Source organism: Mirounga angustirostris, unplaced genomic scaffold, assembly GCF_029215605.1.
Source record: "Mirounga angustirostris isolate CCGP_5_RB_7025 unplaced genomic scaffold, mMirAng1.0.hap1 SCAF_10, whole genome shotgun sequence".
NCBI lineage: Eukaryota > Metazoa > Chordata > Mammalia > Carnivora > Phocidae > Mirounga > Mirounga angustirostris.
The window spans coordinates 118,599,515-118,614,696 of NW_026991718.1; positions in this window are offsets into that span (position 1 = coordinate 118,599,515).

A 15,182-nucleotide genomic window follows, 5' to 3' on the forward strand; every position below is an offset into this window, starting at 1 on the left:
TTCTTTCCCTTTGCAAACTGATCTGCAGGCCTCTGTAGATATCAGCGTGTTATTTGCCTAATAGAGTTGTCTACTCCTCGCTTTCACATCTTTTGCAGAGTATTTTGGTGAGATACACCAAAAAAAAAAAAAATTATCTATCTATCATCTATCTATCATCTATATATCTATTATCTATCTATCTATCTATCATCTATCTCTTAACCATCACCTATCATCTATCTATCTATCATCTATCATCTATCTATTATTTATCTGTCTATCATCAATCATCTATCTATTATCTATCTATCTATCATCTATCGTCTATCTATCTATCATCTATCTATCTATCTATCTATCTATCTATCTATCTATCTATCTATCTATCATCTATCTATCTACACATACAGGAAGGTTGGCAGGGAGGTACAGCAACCACCTTTAAGGCAACTCTTAAATCACTTGATCTTTTTGAGCTCTTGCTCAGATAGGAAACTCAGGGCTCTGCCCTCCTGTCCCCAGTGGAGCCGGACGGAGGTGGGGGGCCGTACAAAGCCAACACCCGCGGTTTCCCTGCGGCAGCCCAGAAAGCACTTGTGAACGTGGCAGCAAATGAGGTCTGAAGTCGGTGCATAGAACAATCAAATCCATCACAGCCTTGGAATGGCCCCTCATGACTCAGGGACAGTCGCAGCACGCTGCACGCACAGAAGCAGTCGTGGAGGGAGTGACAAACTGAGCTCGCAGAGTCTGCTAAATCCATTCTGGCAGCCGGAGGAATACATTTCCAAAGCCAAGTCACATCATTTTCCTTGAGCTCATTTGACTGCAGGCTAAGAAGCTATTGCAGAAAACAAAGATATGGTGAGGGGGCGCTGGGATGATGAATATTAATGAACTTACTTCTCTGGTTTGTGGTTGGTGTAGGACTGGTAGGATGTGAAGGTGGATGGAGATGAAGAAATTCAAACTGATGTTTCAGAATGGACGGATGGTGTTGGCCACCTGCCATCCACCTAATATTTACCGTGGGCCTACTACATGCCTGCTGCTGGGGCTTGGCGCAGGAACACCCTCCCTCTGTCCTCAGGGACCTCATAGTCTATTGGAGACATAGCTGTACAAGTAATTGTGATAGTTCAGGGCTTTGCTTTGCATTATTGAAAACACATGAAGTAGAGGGGAAGTCAGGGCACCCCAGAAGATGTGACTGCTTAAGAAAGACCAACTTCCCCCAGCAGACATGTCAACTGGTGCTTCTTGAGGGATGAGCTTGAAATTTGGTTCAACCCGGCACTGCAAAGGTATAATAACCAGACCTCCCGATTTCCCAGCAAAGTCTTGATTGGGCCCATGGCTCCAGATGCCTTGTAATGTGGGATGAATTGAGTCCCACTAAAAGATACGCCCAAGTCCTCACCTCCAGTACCCGTGGACGGAATCTTGCTTGGAAATAGGGTCTGTGTTGGTGTCATCAAGTGAAGATGTTGTCGTACTAATTCGGAGGCACTGCCCTAACTCCAGTGACTAGTATCCTTATAAGGAGGCCATGTGAAAACATAAAGGTATAGGGAGCCATTGCAGAGGGGAGAAGACTGTATGAAGACAGACAGACATTGGAGAAATGAAGCTACCAGCCAAGGGATGCCAAGGATGGCTAGCAAGCACCAGAGGCCAGGAGAGGTAAGGAGGGATTTTTCCCTGGAGGTTTCAGAGTCTTGTCTACCACTACCTTGATTTCAGGCTCCTTGCCTCCTGAACTGGTAGAGGACAAATTTCTGTTGCTGTAGGCCACCCAGTTTGTGGTAGTTTGTTAGAGCATCCCTAGGTCACTATTATAGCCCCACGTTTGAATTTTTATTCAAAACATGTGTCTGTATTTTAGTGTTCCTAAGATCTAAAATGAAGCTGGGAAGATGACTTCTAGGGTTCTTTCTTGCCCTTCTCCGTCCCTGCCGAACCCTTCCTGGATCCAGTTTTGGAGTAGGAAGTTCACTCCTACCTCCACTTGGCCTGGCCACCCCACTGACCACACATCTTCAGTTTCTCTTGGAGGCTGTGGAGGGGCCCCTGTCCTAACCAGTCAGCACTCACCAAACTGGATTTGATTTCAGGTGGATTCCAAGTAAAGTCTGAATATTCCATTCCTCCAGGAAATGTACTGACTTCTCTGCCTTGGATGAGGCCAGAACCTCCTGGCAGGTATGTTCGAAACTATTAAAGAGAACGATTTGTGTAATTGTAGACACTCGACTGGGATAGCATTCTCAGATGACTGCCATTTGCAGATTATATTAGCATATACATTTGGGAAACCATTTTGTATTTTTATCAATCTCTATAAAAATGTTTGGACCCTCAGATTCAATAATTCAACTTTCAGGAATCTACCCTGAAAACAACCCCAAAATGCAGACACAGCTGTCACCACAGTGATGTCTTCATGGTAGGAGAACTGAAATCAGTCAAAATGTCCAAGAGTCGAGGAATGGCTTAGTAAACCATTACAATGCATTCATTAAAAAAGCATATTATGCAGCTACTTAAAAGAATGACCTTGGACATTATGTAACAACATTGAAATGACTGTAATGTGATGCCAAGTAAAAGGAACAAGTTGAAAAAATTGTGTACCATGCTGATAATTATGTTACGTATCCACTGAAGCCTGGATGGAAGGAAATACACCAAAACGATAATTTTATTTGCATTTGTTCTTAAGAAATCTCTTTTCTCATCTCTGCTTTTGAATTTTTCTGTAATGAGTTTTTATTTTTGAAATTTAAAATACAAAGGAATAGACCAGTAGAATAATTTAGTTATGTGTTTAAAACTGATGGAAAATTGCGAATCATTTTTATCTGTTCATTAATTAAACACCGGTTGCTATTTCATGTGAACATGTAAAATAATCTTGCCTACTCTTACCATATATTCTATAGGGAAATTACCTTCCTTTAAACTATGATTTCTGGCCACTGAATCCAGCCCACTCTCTGTTTTTGTAGATAGAGTTTATAGGAACATAATTACATCCGTTTATTTAAAGCTGCATTATAACAGCAGAGTTGAGTAAATCATATGGCCCACAAAGCCTAAAATATTTAATCTCCGACTCTTTACAGAATGTTTTTCGACCCCTGCTTTAAAACAGTCTTCCACTCTGACTTCAAATAACTCCAACTGATCTTCTCCACTTAACATTCCTAATAGAAAAATTGATCATTTGGGATGGGCGACTGACATTAGCTGAATCCACGAACCCAAGTCTTGATGGTTTTTACACTGGCATTTATGAGATGACTTACCTTGGATGTGGTTGGAGAGATATCGTATCTTGCTGGAAAATTCCAAATTTGTTTCTTAAACTGTGACATCCATGCTTCTGGACACATCCCCTCCCATCCCAGCCAAATAGGTTCTGGATAACTACCTCCCACCCCCATGCTAAATCCACTCCACATCATTAAAACAAAGGTCCAGCGTATTGGTATGATTGTTATTATCCACTTCAACAGGTACGATTGAATTCGATTAGCAATATAGCAGGGAGGTTGCTCCTCCAATGGCTGCATAGTCTTACCCAAAAGCAGTTCAAGTTCATTAAAATCACTATTATCTGACTCTCAATTAAGTGTGATGATAATTTAATTAACAATGCCCACTTAATTGTTGATAGCAGGAAACGGAGACCGACAGTCTCCATGGTGGCTAAGGCAGCTTTACCCTGAAATGCAGGACAAGGTTTCTGAACCAACAAGCACAATGAATTCTGTACACTTCTTTGGCATAGGAAAGACCGGAAATAAGTGAACTTGGCTCTGCTTAGGAAATCTAATTTTGACCTGGCATGGTGATGCTGAGGATTTATACCAGGATGCCCAAAATGAAGATCCCAGCTCAGCAACCTGGATGCTTTTCATTAATTTCATTCATTCATTCATTCATTCATTCATTCATTCATTCATTGGCTTTCTCTCTCTCTCTCTCTCTTATTCTTTCTGTCCCCTCCCTTCCAACATCTTTACAACTTTAAACCTGTTCTATGAAGTACTAGGTGCTTTGTAGGATACCAGAATGAGTAAGAAGACGCCATCTTTTTGACTGGAAGAGACCGGGGCAGTCTGAATTTCAAGAAAAGGAATGATAATGTTAATAAGCAGTTTGCTGAGCCCTTATCATGTGCCCAGCACTATGCGGAGTGCTTCAATCTCATTATTTTATGTTCACAAAACCCTGTGAGTTTGGTAATATCATTTGCATTTTACCAATGAAAGGAAGCTGGGGCTTCGGGAAATCTAGTAACATCTCCAGGGTCACAAGACTAATAAAGGGCAGAACCTAGATACAGCACTGATTTGTCAGATGCCCTTGCTCTTAAAAACTGGTAAATGCTTCCTCTTTCCCACTCTTAACTACACAGAATGGCACCTATCGGCACCTCCCCTTAGTAGACCCACATTTTCGTGCCTCCTGAGAAGGGCAAGACCCTCAGCTCAGGGGAGCCAGGTCCCTATCTTTTATTAAATGTCCTTTCTTGCTGCTCCAGACCTCCCAAGTGGGAAGTCAAGTACCTGGTGTGATGGCCTGCCAGGGTCTAGAAGAGCAGGGCTCTTCTCCCATTGAGACATCACCCAGTGACCTGGGCATTCAATTCTTTCTCCCCAGGCCTCCAATGTTCCACTTCAGATGACCCCCCCCCCCCCCCACCAAGACACAGGGACCGTGCTTCAGCACACTCCATCAAGCCCTGAAATTGTTCAAACCCTGGTAAAAAATGCACATGTGGATTTTTCCAGAATACTTCCAAAGGTTTCAGCAGACTCTCCAAGAAGTCTGTACGAGGTTAATAAAAATGCATCCAGCCTCTTCAAAGGTATTTCTCAGATCAATGACCCACGGACCACCGATGTCATCTTGTTAAAAATGCAGATTCTCGGGCTCTAGCCTAGACTGGGCTCTCTGGCAGGTGCCACCCAGGAATCTGCATTTTTGAGCAAATACCCTGCTCAAGAAATCCTGACCTTTCAGGTGTGAGCACCAGGCTGTGGTGCCACTCGAAGTCCTGGATTGAAGTCTTCCTCTGACCTTCAGAGGATGGGATCTGGGTTTGGAGGAAAGCCAGGGTGCTTCTGGGGTCTGGCGGGGCTGGAGAGGAGGGGCCAGGGAGGCAGCAGCTCTTTGCAGGTGCAAAGGAGCAGTGGATTTCTCAGTGGCCTGCTCCCTGGGGCTTTATTCTGTCCATTGTTCTCCGCAGCTATGATTGTTGTCAGTGTGTGGGAGAACCTTGCTTCAAACAGTGTGACCAGCTTTTGTTTGGAACAGCCCCTGGGGCTCTGTTTGCAAGGCCCACTGGAGGCCTTTGAGGCCAGGCTTACAATTTCCTCTGTTTGGGGGGCAGAAGGAGCAAGAGTTGACCTTTCCTCAGCTTTCTGCAGCCTTGCTAATGTTGGCCTTTGTGTGTGGCCAATTCTTTCTAATTCCCCAGAGCCCCTCAGGTAGCTCAGCACCAGGAGCTTGTGACTGAGTGGCCCTGAGGCCCTGGGCAGGAGGCCCTCTCTCCGGCCCTTGTGCTTGCAATGCCAAGGTCAAAGACAGTCGGGCACCTGTCACCATACTGACCACAGTTACACAGCTCTGGGGGGTGACCTCCCTGCCTCAGGTCACAGAGGAGTTCGTGACACCAGACTCACTTCTGACAGTCAGCCAAGTGGCTCAGTTCCAGGGTCCCTCCGTGCCCCACACGGCAGACCCCCCGCCACTTTGGTCGCCCACCCCACTACCCTCTTTCAGTACCTCTGGGTTAGAAAACCATGTGAAGGCTCAAAAACACCAGGAATTCCTCCTGAGTCCTTGTTATTGAGGGCCAATTTCCTGGAATTTTCTCCCCCGAAGTTTCTAAAGTTTGAAATGAGCCACATAGAAGCCAGTCATTGATCATTTAGTGAGTATTTATTGCAGGTGGAGCCTACGTAAGGTAAAGGGCATTCCCTGGAGATGATATACTTCCCTCTTCTTTACCCCAATCCTTCTTTACCCCATTATCCTTCCTTTGGAGAAGTTTCTTGGCCTCCCAACTGGTCAGGAACCCTGGTCACCGCTGATAGCACTTTATAGCACTTATCTGCCCGTAATCATACATTTTTCCACACAATTCTTTAATGCCTGTCTGCTCCGACCCGACTGTGAGCCCCTGGAGGGCAGGGACCCTGCTTAGTTTTTTTGTCTTCCTTTCTGCTCTTGATGCTCGCCACTCTGCCAGGCCCAGGGATGGCCATTCTTCTATTTTCCCCGAATGAACCTAGCAAGTGAATAAAAGAATAACTTCCTGCGTGAAAGCAGTTTGTTGCCTGGATTGCAAACACTGAAATCCCCTCTGCCGCTCCTGCTAAACAATTCCTCCGATTTGTGTGACAAAAAGCCAGGCTTGGCTCAAACCCGCCTTGGGGACTTGGTGGGGCCTCCAGGTCACCAAGAGCACATGGCTTGTGCTCTGAAACAATTAGTCTGACTTGGGCTGCCTTGGATTTTGTTAAAATGTGTGCCAATTGCTACGGAAACTGTTTGCATGTAATCAATCTTCAGCGGCAGAGAGCCGTCCGGTGCAGGCAGGCGTGTCAGGCCTGTGTGGGGGCCCGGGTAAGGGAGGGAGCAGGGAGGGAGCCAGGTTAAGAAGAATTGTGCCAGCAGGGGTGGGGTCCCAGACGTGTGGAAATGGGGCTTGAACTGCAGCCATCAGCACGAAGCTTGTGTGTGGGGAGACTGCACATCCCTCCTGGGGCCAGGTCCACATGGAAGGAAGGTCCGGTCGTGCAAGGTCAGATGGTCAGCGGTCTGCACCTTTCCGTGGTTCTTGATGCCTGTCTCCTCCTCTGCGAAGAGGGAGGGGCGTGCTTCCTGTTCCATCAGCTGATTGGAAGGATCCCAACGGGAACGGTCCAATCAGAGCCGGGGGAGCAGCGTCCGGCAGGCAGGGACCACCCACGGGATGGCACCCTTGGTACCAAGGCTTCGGGGGCACTCGAGCCACCACTGCTGGTTCTGTTACTCATATTCGTGGCTGTTATCACATCACCTGGGGAGCTGTTTGCAAGTATGAATTCCCTGGCCTCACTGAATCACGATTACCCGGGGGGGGGGGGGGGGGGGTAGGGGGCAATCTGGACTGCTGTATCCAAACAACAGCAACAACAACAACAACAACAACAACAACAACAAAATGTCCTCCATTGATTTTGATTCAAAAGCACAGTCGAACCCATCTGCAAATCGCACCGGGAGATGGGCCTGCCTCTCGCTCTCCTGGTACCTCAGCTCCTCCTCCTTGACCTGATGTCACACCTAGCTCTATCGCTATTATGTATCAGGTCAAGGTAGAAACGTTAGGTAACTCCAGGCCTTACCTTTTGTTCTTTTGCATTTCTTTAATAAATGTATTCGCATAAGTCAAACAAAACAACTTTCATCCCTGATTATTCATTTTGTGTCTTTGTCCATATGCAAATGTATACTTGAAATATAATGTATGCGTTTCTGAATGTCCATTAATGCAGTTCCCAGTTTTATAAACATGTCTGTGTTTCCATTTTAGTGGGAAAATGTTAATTGTTGCGCACAGCTCCAGTGACTATATATATAAACTTAAAGTAACCAGAGCCCTGTTTTTGAATATTTAGGTTGCTTACAAATTTTTTCATTGTTATAAATAATGCTGGAATATATATCTTCAAACATACAGACTTCCTATATTTAGGAATTTTACTTTGAGTACATTCCCAGAATTACCACTGAGTTATATGCACGAGCTCTTTTTATTGTTCCGGAAATCTATTGCCAAGTTTTTTCTGAAAAGGTGTTGCCAATATATACTCTGACAACTCCTTCTTCATGAGTTTCATCACCTCCTGGCCAGCACTGAGTATAAACATTTTATTTTGTATTCTCACTAATTTAATAGTTAAATGTGGCACTTCATAGTTGCTTTATTTGCATTTTATATTTATTTATTTATTTATTTATTTATTTATTTTTGCATTTTAAAGTGTATTTTAGACATATAAACGCCTTGCCGCTCCATAAACTCCACCCGTGGTGGTCTCATCACTAATATCATGCACGCAGAATTCTGTTCTTTGGAATAACTTTGTAGGGTTTATGTCCGGAATTGCCTCAGGTAAGAATACCACCCTGCTCTCTCCTTAGCCGGCTGTGGGACAGTCAGGTTGCCATCTGATGAGGCTGAGGAGGCTGGGGGAGTTGAACAAACAGGCTCCTCTGCTCCCTAGCCTGGGGTCTGGGTAGCCTCTGGGACATTGATCTCTTAACTCTCTGCACCCAGGCCCATGCCTCAGCCTGCTGGCCATTCGACACCTGCATCGGACCCTCTCTTTGGTGTGGGGAGTCTTAGCATCACTCACTTTCCTCATTAGTTAATGAATAATTCATTCAACCAACAAGTATGTATTGAACACATACCATATGATGGGCAGTGTGCTGGGCAGAGGCTACAATACCACAGGGGGAAAGAAGTGACCAGACATTGCCTGCATGGATCTGAGAGCCCATCAGGAGAAGAAGTTGTTTATTAAGTTATCACACCCAACCATGTGTCACTCACTTTGCCCTATCCCTCTGGGGGTCTTTGCCCACACACTTCCCTTCTGCCTCGGAGCATCTGTGCCTGCCGATCCCCCTGCTGACTTTCCCTCCCCACCGGCTGGCTCCTCCACTCTCTCCAGCTGTGCTCAGATGTCACCTCTGCAAGGAAAGCTCTGAGGATCAGGCAGGTGTCCCTGCCCCTCCATGCTCCCTAGCTGTCTGTCCCAGCTTCACTTTTCCCCACAGCACTCATCACCGTCCAACATATCACTCACGTACATGTTTGTTTATTGCTTCCTCCCTTCATTGGGGTAAGGTCTGCGAAGGCAGGAGCTCTGTCGGTCTCGTTCACTCCTAGGAACAGTGCCTGGCATTGAAGAGCCCCCTACTAGGTGTTTCTTGAAGGAAGCAGCAAATGAATGAATGAACAAATGAATGAATGAATGAATGAATATTTTTTCTGATTCTCACTTAAGGGAATTTGTATGGACACTTGTTAGTTGCAGTGAGCCTGGGAGTGAAGGGTGGGGTGGGCGGGGAGCAGGGGGGAGGTTGAAACCCCATGTCCACTTCTGGTTGCCTTCTGAGAGCCTGACTCTTAGGAAGACCTCTGACTGTTCCTAGCTGACTAATGATGATGGCAACAATGGTATGTGCCAGTGTTTTCGAGGGCTCTGGGAACGCTCCTATTCCTTGCAGGAGAACTAGCAAGAGAACCAAGAACCAAGGCTTTGGTCATCACTTGGGGGAAGCCCTGGGCTCCTGGCAGTGGCTCAGGCAGGTTTCACAGGACAGGGAGGGACTGCCATTGATTTCTGGAGATGCTGAAGGATGGCTTTGAGGAGGCAGAGCCCGAGTCAGCTGGGAAGACTGAGATTGCCTGTCTGCACAATTAACATCATTATGGAGGTGTAATCTTCCTAATTAGTTTATTTCATCAAGGTTTGACTGAAGGCTTTTCTCATCTGCCTCTGTGGCCTCCTTCTACCTAAGGCTCATGAATAATAGGAAGCAAGATCTGACTCAGCTCCCTCCTAAAGAGATCAGCCCATAAATAAAACATCTGGGTCTTGCTGGGGAGGGGATGGCGAGAGGGGCTCTGAGTGGGAGCCCACTGATTGATGGAGACAGGAGAGTGTTTTCTTAAGTGGGGCAGGTTCGTCTCTGGACCTGGGCCACAGAGCCTGTGAGAGCAGCCCTCCTGGACGTGGGACTGGATAAATGGGGGAGGGGGAAGCAAAGGGGTGGCTGCCGTACCAGCCCACAGGCTCACTCTCTTTTCTCCTTTGCTTTTTCTATTTCCTAACTAGACTTCTCTTAGAAAAGAGGATAATTTATGCCTCCAGAAGTCTCTTCCTAACAGGTTCTAACAGGTCTTCATGTTATGATGAACATGACAACAATTTCAGTGATTTTTCAGTAACTTACAGAGAGAATGGGTTCCTTGCCCAGTTCTGTCCTTGACTGCACCAGGTTTCAGGGACTTGTCCGTATCAAGGAGGTTGGACAAAACATCAGATGGCACCTATTCCCCTCACACTCACCAGTGGCAGACATTGTTAATCCATCACAGCTGCTGACCTGAGAGGGCGCCTTCTCATCGTAATGCCCAGAAGACCATTTTCAGTACATGAGGGTTGGCCCAGGAGAACTGAAACCTATTTCTCATCCCTGGAATCCATGATCCTTTTCAGCCTTAAGCTTTTCTCTGATGATGGCTGGGAAAAATGAAAAAATAAAAAAAAAAACCCAAAACACAAACATATCCAAGTGTACTCTCTTCCCTCGAAGGTAAGAGATTACCTGGAAACCAAAAGCGCCATCATAGCCCAGAACTTGGCGGGGAAGTTTTTGTCAGGATGGCATTTCCTTGACAATGTGGGCAGGTGGCATACGTTTTAAGAGATGCACCAGGCAAAATTTCGAAGGCACAAAATATGCATCAAGCCAATCAAAAGCATTTGGGGTGGCAAATGCTCCTCAATAATAAACATAAATCTTACCATTTATGTGATTGTGTTCTATTTAAACAATGGAATACCATACTGCAAGGAGAACTGCCTACAACCACACACACATGAATGAGGATAGATCGGGCAATGGAGAAGATGTTAAATGAAAGAAGACCAACTAAAAAGAGGCCATATTGGGTCATTCCATTGATATAAAGCATGACAGCAGTGAAACTGCTCTACGTGGTTAGACATCAGGTCAGTGTCACTCTTGGGCAGGGTAGTGACTGGGAGAGAATATGAGAAAGGCTTCTGGGAGGAGGTAATGTTTTGTTTTTTGATTGGGTTCTAGTTTATGGGTGTGCTCAGTTTGGGGGAGAATTCATCCCGCTGTACACTTATAATGAGAGCACTTCGAAATAAAGTTGAAAAAAGTCTTGGGGCTGGAGAGGCACACTTGCCAGTGGGAATTCCCATTCTCCCAGGTCCTGGCCTCTGCTCACTTTGGCTCGTGCCTTCTCCTCCTGGCTCATCACATCCCCTTGGCTCATCACATTCCCCTGTGATGTACGATGGGCATTCCTCCTGGCGAGACTTGGCATGATGAAGTGGAAAAAAGTAGGAGGTGGAGGTGGAGTCAAAACACCTGGACTTGATTTCAGTGTTGCCACTTGTGGGATGCAGGATGCTTGGCCTCAAGCAGGCCTCGTGCACCTGTGAGCTTCAGTTTCCTCCCTGGGTCTGGCGAATGGGATTTGGTCTCACCTTCCTTTAGGTGTGCTTGGGTGCCCTACCTCTCACTTCTTGCCTCTTGTCAGTCTGTTGAACAAGAGGGTAGAGGGGTGGGGACTGTAAGCTAGTGGCATCAGGCTGCTGTGGAGAACAGAGCCTTGGGCAATGATTCTAGATTCCTCTGGTCACTAATGGAGACTGACTCTAAAGTCATAGCTGACCCAGAGTTTCTTATTCAAGTCCCCAAACAAATGAGACAATTACCTGGGGAGGCCTCCCAAGCCAGACTCTTCCCCACAAAGCAAAATTGGCCAACTTGTGACAAGCAGAGACATCTTCTTAGCAATGTGAAGTCTTAAGGGCCATCCCCAGAGCTTCTCAGGAAAATGTGCTATTTAAAAACTCATTGGTACCTTCCACATCACAAATCTGTTTAAAGTGTGGTTGAAGGAGAAGTTAAGAAAAAAAAAAAAAAAAAACAACAACTATTGAAATTGAGAGGAAAAAAAAATCTCTCTATCCCAGAAACCCAAAGGGGTTAATCCTCTCCTGTGGCTGAGGAAATGCCAACAAGCCTTTGGCAACCTTCCTCCTCTTTATATAACAACACTTCCAAGAGCTGATGCTAGGACCGCCCAGTAAAGCTTTTAATTTGTGTGCAGTTGGGAAGAGGCCAGGATTTAATCGAAATCTTTAGGATGGCTTTGCTTGGAGTAGCTGAGTGCTCACAGTGGAGCTGGGCAACAAGGTAGCACTGGAATAATTAAAAGAAATACCTAAGGTCGTCATCATTGCGTGAGTTATTCCAGATACCAGGTTACAGAGTGAAAACGGTGGAATTAAATAGCACCTATTACACTACAATTTTCTCTCTTTTCATCCACCTAATATAAGGAGCTGGAGCTCCATGTTTATTTAATGGGGCTGAGGGACAGACCCTGGGAGCTGGCTGTTCCTCAGCCAGCCCAGGTGCTCAAGGTTCCTATTCTTAGTCCCCTCTGCACTGTGGGTGGTCTGAACCGGCTCACCCTCCTAAATTACACGTGGTACACAGCTGCACAGAGAACATTCCACTTGCCCCACCTTCCCAGGGTAGTCCTACCCGCCTGAGCCCCATCCTTGGGTAAAATGTGGAAAAACAGGCACAGGCATTGGGATTTCCACACCTGCCCTCATTCCCATTCTCTTTCTAAGGGGAACCATGAGTCCCAAAGCCCCCAGACAACATATGGTCAAGATTAGGAATCATGTCCCTAAAAGACTGAATAATTCAGGTGAAAAAAAAAGCACATCTGCAAAGTAGAGATATTCACCTGACTTATTTATATGTTATAAACACTTACAAGTGTCACAGGGGACCAAGCATATGCCATGGCAGTTATTCACTCAATCAACAAGGGTTCATTTACTTCTACAAACCATCCATTCTTTCTTTTCCCCAGTTCTGTAAAGCCTTGTGCTATTTTCTATCATGAGGATGAGAGAAAGAGCTGAGGCTTCTGAATGCTGGCTAGAAACAGTTCTCACACACAGAAGGGTTCCGGTTGGTGCTTGCACATTCCCTTGGGCCAACAGGGCATCTTGTCTTTCTCTGAAGCGATGTATCACCCATGGTATCAAGGGCAAAGGCCTTAGTAGACACTCAAGGCACACCATGGTCCAACCCTATTTTGTTTTCCAATCTCAGCTCTTCAGGAAAGCAAGGTCACTGCTGCCATTAGGCGGCAAGGGGAGGACTGTGATGGTGGGAATAGGTGTGACCACAGAAGTCAGGCACATGGCTCTTTCCTCTCAGTGAATATCCCCATTAAAAAGACAGACACAAAAACTATGACTTAGGTACTATGGGGATTTCCATTTTATGTGCCAGAACACTGAGTTTAGAGAATTTAAACAACTTACCTAAGATCATTGAGACAGTATGTGGTAGAACTGAATCTCCAACCCAGGGCTCCCTGAGCCCACACTTAAGACCCTCAAGCTGAGGAGAAGACAGTGAGTGAGCCAAGGAAACAGTAGTTTAGAGAAGTCAGCAGATGATTTGAGAAGATATGAGAGGTATATTCAAAGAGTGGAAAAACCATGAAGAAAGGTAGATTCACAAAGGAGCAGACAGCTGAGGGTGCTGATCCTAGAGCAGCAGATGATGGAATCACTAATACCAGTCACCTTGGCAAAGAGGGACATCTCCTCCTTGAAATAGGGGGAGAATGGGTGAAGCTTTGGGATACATTTTATTTATTTATTTATTTATTTATTTATTTATTTATTTATTTATTTAAAAAATTTATTTATTTATTTGAGAGAGAGAGAGAGCACAAGCACTAGTGGGAGCAGGGGCAGAGGGAGAGGGACAAGCAGACTCCCCATTGAGTGTGGAGCCCCATGCAGGGTTTGATTCCAGGACCCCAAAATCATGACCTGTGCTGGAGCCAGACACCTAACTGACTGAGTCACCCAGGGGCACCTTACACACCAGACACACAGGGTGTTGCTGCCACCAGTTGCTAACAAAGGACCCTTAGCACTCGCGGAGCTCTGCATTTCCAACCCAGGGATACATCTTAATGTAGGGGGCCACATGTGGGATAGAGGGAAGGTAAGATGGGGAGTTCTTGCCATTGTCACTTTGAGTTCTACACTTGGGAAAGTATCAGTTATCTACTGCTGCAGAACAAGCTACTCCACAAAATAGTGGCTTACAACAGGCCATCATTTCTTCTCCTCTAGCTGCAGTCAGTGGATGGGTCAGCTGGAACAGTTATGAAGGCTGGGTCTCTCTTGGTGTTGTCTTTCATCCCATGCTTCTTTAGAGCATGGTGCCCTAATGGTTCCCAGAAGGTAAGAGTGGAATCTGTAAAACTTATTAAGGCCAAAGCCCTGGAATGCACCCAATGTCACTTCTGCCACATTCTAAAGGTCAAGTCAAATCCCAAGGCCAGCCCATGTCCATGAAGGTAGAGAAGTGGGCTCCACCTCTCAGTAGGAGGAGCTACAAATCTCAACGCATAGGGCCTGGGTAGAGAGAAGCTGATTTGTTGGGACCATTATTTTAACCATGTATCATGAGGCGGAGGCCAAGAGGAATGGGTGTGGTTGAAGCTGAGGTTCGAGGAGGTGAAGTAGAAGATATCAGAAGAAGATTTAAGAGGACTCCATGGCGGGACCAAGTAAAAACACGTCTTTTTTGTCATACAGCTCGGAGGCAGTTCCATCAATTTGGAGTGGCATCCCACTTCAGAGGGTCAAGTCTGGACTCCTGAATGAGAGGACGTAAGTCATGACCTAGCTGTGGCTGGAGCTGTTATACAGTAAGTGCTCAGGAAACGTTAAGGACTAGATACCACTTTCTATTTCCTGTCTGTATCTTTTAATTCCAAGGTGGGACATAGGAAGTAATGTTTTGAGAATCCCACAGGAAAGGTAGTGAGAATGAGATCCTCTCTTAATCCAAGTGTCCTCTGCTTACCCAAATCCAGCCACAGCCAGCCTTTCCCCCACTGGGGGTGCCTACTGTGGGCTGTCAAGGCTGTTGGGGCTGGTGGCTAAACGTTTGACCTCCACAAGCAAATCGAGGTGGTGTCTCAGGAGAATACACTCATCTGGGCTACTAAGTGCCAGTAAGGTCCCTCCGGTACAAGTCTAGGATGTTGATTCTTAATTAACGGCCAAGGTAAAAACTTCAAGGAAAAAAGGGAAACATGGAGGCAAAGGGAAGTATCTCCTTCTGAAGAGAAGATCAGAGGCTCTGGATTTCACTAAGGAAGCTGGAGCCCACATCCCAGGAAGTGGCAGTCCCTCAGGGGACTTTCAATTCCCTGCTACCAGTTCCATCTGCAGAGGAGCCTAACTATGGTTTCCTCACAGGTCATGTTTGGTCTGGCTGTGTGGCTGTGTATTAGCTTATGTGATATTTTA